The sequence below is a fragment of the Aquila chrysaetos genome, chromosome 4, assembly GCF_900496995.4.
Source record: "Aquila chrysaetos chrysaetos chromosome 4, bAquChr1.4, whole genome shotgun sequence".
Lineage (NCBI taxonomy): Eukaryota > Metazoa > Chordata > Aves > Accipitriformes > Accipitridae > Aquila > Aquila chrysaetos.
In genome coordinates, this window is record NC_044007.1 from 53251371 (window position 1) to 53257370 (window position 6000).

The window sequence follows — 6000 nt, forward strand, 5'->3', positions numbered from 1 at the left end:
TCATCAGTTCCATTTTAAAAACTCCAATATATTTCAAAAGAGGTTGTGTTTTGGTTGACAGTCTGACTATGCAATTAAAACCAATCAAAGATAATTCATGTGAGATTAATTACTGTAAAGATAGAAAGTTGCATGGGGGTTTGTTTTCTCTTTTGTGCTGAAAAGAATTTTTACCTAATTCTTCTATTGTCATAACTTTACAAAGGGTTGATTTTCATGAAGCTCTAAAAGACATAGTGTGATAGCTACTTTCAAGAGTTTTCTGCTGTCACTTACATAGATTTGAAAGAAAAGACTCCCAGATGTCTGTAAGCACAGCAAGTTCTGCCTGCCTCCTGCTTTTCAACCAGGTACTCTGTTTATAGGCAGCTTGCACACTACCCATGAATAACCAACCTAGATAAACTTTTTGATATATAAACTATGTATATCCAGGCTTGCATACCCATGCAAAACCAGAGTTATGCCTGAGCTGTGCTTGTAGGCTCACTGTCTTCAGGACCCATGAACCTGGCCTTGAAGGTGGAGTTAGGGAAATATAAACAAAACCTCAGGTGATCGGCATGACAGCAAATGCACAAAAGGATCTCAGTCTGAAATTTAGATTCTCAAAAGTCTTATCAGCTGCCACCTGCCCAGGGAAGTGGTTGAGTCACCATCCCTGGAGGTATTTAAAAGACATGTGGACGTGGCACTTAGGGACATAGTTTAGTGGTGGTCTTGGCAGTGTTAGGTTTACAGTTGGATTTGATGATCTTAAAGGTCTTTTCCAACCTAAATGGTTGATTCTGTAGGTAACATCGGCTTTGCCTCTGGTTGTGCTGAGAAGCCTGTCAGTCTTGGCATTGATGGACAGATCCCAACGACTTCTTATACTTGACTTTTGTAAGGTTTCAGACTCATCTCCTGGGGCCCATCACAGAGTCTGCTGAAACACTTTGTTTTACTGCTTAGAAAGCACCTTTGCCTCTATAACAGTGACTTCTCTGCCCAGCAGCCCACAGGACACTTGGAGAAATGCATGGATCCCTGTGTTGGGATATATTGGGCATGAAACAGAACTCATGACTGTAACAGGCATTCTTCTTGGAGGGGTGAGACCTAAATCTCACTGTTATCCCATTTTCCTCTAGCCATCTGGGATCAAAATCAGGTTGGACTTATATGCCAACTACCTTGGGAACCTCCAGAAAATGAGAACTGTTAGTCAAAATCCAGCCTAAAGTGACTCTTGAGTTCATGTCCTGCTCGTAGCACTATTAAGCATTTTGTTCAGTGGTTGTTTAACGCAAATTCTGGAAATTGCCTGGGAACGCAGAGACCCCAGAATCCTTGTCTGTCCTGTGCGTATTTCTGGTCTTGTGAATACTACATCTTTTTCTGTTGTGGAATAGCTTAAAGAAAAAAGTGAATTAGAGCAGCGTGTTGTGGCTCCGTTCTGAGAAGCAGGCTGGCTGGCCCTTCCTGATAGTCAGGTCAAAAATGGAAACATATCCTGTAATTGATACAAGTGTCCCAACTGTTGTGCACCATCCAGTTAAGGGACGTCCAGCTTGGGAACAGATGGCCCTATGAAGGAAGTGGGCAAGGGAGTCCCTGCAGTGGGGGTGAATAGCTATTGTGGCTTACAAAATCACTTCAAAGCACAAAAGCAGCAACACACTACATCATCAAGGTGTGTGATTTTATTTCCAACAACTACAGGATGTGTCAAAGAAACTTTGCATCTAATGCAAAATGAGATTTGATCAGATCATATGTGCTGCCATAGACTAACCCAGGTTCTGGTGCTGCTTCTCAAGTGCTGGTGCTGCTTGTTAATGATGTTAGGTCAGGACCACCTTTTCTGTAATTTCCTTTTCTCCATTGTCCTCCCTCATCAGAGACTGTATGAGCTTGTAGGTGCTATGGACAATGAATTTCTTCTGTACAGTTAGGGCTTTATCATGACCACTGCAAACAACCCTCACTTCTCATTCCCTCTTGCTTCCTGTGTCTTCTGAACTATTTCCATCTAGTTTGATGTCACTGAGGCTCAGGACAAGGAGCACGTTCTCTGTTATCGTGTCATCTTTTAATTAATTTCTCATTTGCCAGATTATTTGTTGGTTCTTGGATCTCCAATACCACACATCTCCCACCGATTCTGTTCAGCTCACTTGTAACTTCAGATGTGCTGTAAAACTTTAGTTGTGCTTACTGTATCTCCACAACCTCAGGAAAGTTGCACAAAAGTTATCTTTGTCTCACATCTTTGAAAATGTTTTTGGTATGGTTCCTTTCATCATGGTAGATGTAATCTGGCACAATGAAAGATTTTTTTTTTTGTTTAGCCTGCTTCCTAAATTCTGTCTAACTGTCCAAAAATCATTTTAGGCAATGCTGTAAATCTCATCAGGTGCCAAACTGGTTCTTTTTAGCTGTCTAAACACCTTTTAAAATCTGACAGCACGTGAATTGTTTGTCCTTTCTGCTGAAGGAGTCACAAGGTTATATCTATTGTCACAAGGTTATATCTATTGCCAGCTTATCTTGATTACTTTCTAGCCCTCATTTTATTTTCAGGAATCATATACCTATAAATCAAGAAGACAAATTAGTGCAAATTTGTAATTATCCTGCTTTTGCTATCCTATTTGTCCACAAAGACATCCACAAAATAATAGCCCACTATTTATATTTAATTCCTGTCTTCACAGCTGTAATGGATGGTGCTTGGTTGCCCCAAATCAATAATATCTGTTCAGAAGTCTCATATCACCAAATCACTACATGGAATAACAGTCAGAGTAATTTCATTTAAATGGATACAATTAGTACTGGAGATGAAGCTATTAAATAAAGTCTATTGATTGTTTATCAGGCATCGAGGTGAGATAATTTAAACAAACTCACTGCTGTAAGTGATAGATAAATTGCCAGTGTATTAGTATGCAGCTACTACATTTAATCTTAATTAATAATTTAACTTATTTCTAAATTTCAGTGACAAAGGTAATGAGAAAGACTTATCTGAGATTCTTACCTCAAAAGTAGCTCAAGGGCCCTACAGGTGCCTGACTGACAGATACAAGAAAGCTAATATAGTGTGAATTTGTTCTTTTAGAGGTTACAGATTGTCTTTGGAAATGCAATGTGTCTCAGTACTTTCTCAAGAACTTTCTCAGTAAATGTGCCTATATGCAGTAATGTTTCAAATGCATGTTTTATGTATCAAAACATATATACTTTTTCCCTTGTCAAAGACTTATCTTAGAGGAGTTTGATATTTCATATAAACAAATATTTAAAGTTCAGGGTTCTTTTAACCTAAAACTAATGAAAACTGATAAAAATCCTTTCATCTATTCTAAAGCAACTCCAAAACCACTTTTATGTGTACTAAATTCTGGAAATACGAAGACAGAGCTAAGCTCAGTATAAAAAGCATTTACTGAACCTTTGCAAAACCTTCAATGGTTTAGTCTTGTAAATCTTTATTCTTTATGATAGCACTGCTTCTTTGAAGAGCTTGTGAGACCAGACTCTTGGCTGCCACACTTTTTGTCCCAAAGTTGAGTTATGCTTAAGGACGTTTGCTTGCAAAGCAATGCAGTTTCCCGTTTTATTCTCATAAGGCAAAGACGACCAGGAAGGCTCTGGATCCCATTCAGTTTCTGTTAAAGTCATTAGGAAAATTCCAGTTAGGAACAAATCCCAGGAGAAACTGCAGCAGCTTCTCTGTGGGTTGTGAAGGGGGCCCTGGGTCAGGTGGTGGGACTGGGGAAGAGAGCTGCTGTCTCTTACCAGCATTCTTCCGTGACAGGCACTTCTTACAGGAACGCCGAGAATTTTGAAATAATCAAATAAATTATTTATGGGAAATCATTTGCTGTGTCTAGTCATTCCCTAAAACACTCAAATGTATGTCTCTAATGGGCTTATAAAGCTGTGATGAGGACAGCCATTGGAAAAGTCAACAGTGTATAACTAAAAGAGCAGATGATTTGAGCTGGCTGAAGACTGAGCTGCAAGGTTCTTTTGAGGAACACTTCTACAGAAGAATACCCTTTTTCATTGCACTTAATATTGGGAATAAAAATCCCCGGGAGCTAAAAAAATCCTATTTTCTTTGTTTCAGTTCCCTTCAGTCCCCACTTCTTGTTTGCCATAAAAGAAGGAAAAGGGTGGGAAATAAAATAAAAGATAAATAATCTTTTCCTTTTGTGTTTACAAATATCTGGAAATTTCAGAATTTTTTTTCAGGATCACATTCATTTAACAACTTGAATTTAACTGGGAGGAAACAGCTGAAATAAGCTGAGCGGATTACTTACATCCAAGGAAGGGCAAGATCCTTTCTATGTGCCACTTCCTGTGGTTCTGTTTTCTAATTAAAGAAAAAGCTAACATGAGTGAAGCCACATGCTCACGGTGCATAATTTTTGGAAAGGCAGCAGCAATTTAAAAGTAAATTTCACACTAGCTCTGAGACTCATGTCAGATGCTGCCTGCTCGCTCTAGTTCATGAAGGCCATTTATATTCTAAATTTAAAAATAACTTGGTGCTGGCACATTCCATTAATAAATTAGGACTAGAATTTTATGTTTTCAAAGGATATGGTGAGGTATAAATAGACTTGCTAAAAACGGCTGAAACTCTGTTTGAGTGTTTCTCTTTCACCTGCTTTTATTTCAAGCTCTTGTTCCACTATCTGCGTCTCCATTTCTGACTGAAGGTTTAACTCTGAAATCCCTTCTGCATGGTGATAAGCAATTCTGAAGACACTGTCACCTGGGAGAAGTTATTAGGTGAACAGGACCACCAATAAACACAGTCTCAATCTCATTCAGTGATGGAAAGGTGCTGGTGAGGTCTCAAGATGAAGGATAATAAACTGCCTTGTGCAGTCATGGTGTCTAAATGCCCAGCTGGAACAGCTTTGCATGCTGGCAGCTCAAAGGGCACACTTCTACTTGCAGTGTTTTTAAATCAATGCAGCTCCTTGCTTTTTGGACATATGCCTACACCACAGTGAACATTTCAGAGCTCTGCTTTCTATTTTTAGGTGAAAAATAGTAGATATCTGGTCTAACTTGACAGATGCCAGGGGAGCTTTTCTGGACTTAAAGGACAGGTTTCAATTATTTCATTCATTTTGGTTATGAGAGCTGGAGATCTGAAGTTGCGACAAAAACCCAAGTCCTCAAAAACCCAAACAGATCAGTTTACCAAAATTAACTATCCTTGCCCCAGACAAAAAAGGATTTTCTTTTCAATAAAACACCTCGTTTAGAGTTTTGAAACATTTCATTTGAATCTTGACCTTTTCAAAAGACTTAAATTAGCAACACCAAATTTGTTTTCCTGATGGAATTAAAATATCTCACAAAGTTTTCGTCAGACTAGAAATTCCGTAACAAAGTCCAATATTCTGACAATTTCTAAATGCCGAAAACTGAACAGAGAATTTTGCCACAAGCAGCCCATTTCCACATAATGTTTTGCCTGTTTGAGATGTACTCCTCCACCCCATCCCAAGATGCTTTTGTTCAGACTTGTGGTAGTGCACACCAGTTTTATGGACATGAGTATGACTTCTCTGGGGCTTGCAGATCTACCTCATCTGAGAAGTGCAGGAATGACTGAAACAAATAGTCCTACAACAGCTTTTTGTCGGTATTATCAGACCGATGAGTTTCTGTTCTTAGAAGTTCTGGAATTTTCCTTTAGAGACCAATTTCCTTTGAAAAGTACCCACTTACATCTCAAAACCCACAGAGAACAGATTAAGGTCAGCACAGAGATATTGATAAAAGGATATCCACTGGTCAAATAATAAAATGTCAATTAATATAACAGATCCTTCTGTAATCATTACTTCAGTCAAAATTCCTCCCGTCATTTACAAGAAAACATGTGAAACTGGGTGCCTGGGTTTTAGTCTTTTTACCAATCTTTCCTTTCCATAATCTGAAGGTATGTGACTACTTTTGGTGAACAGAGTGGGACAAGGTATA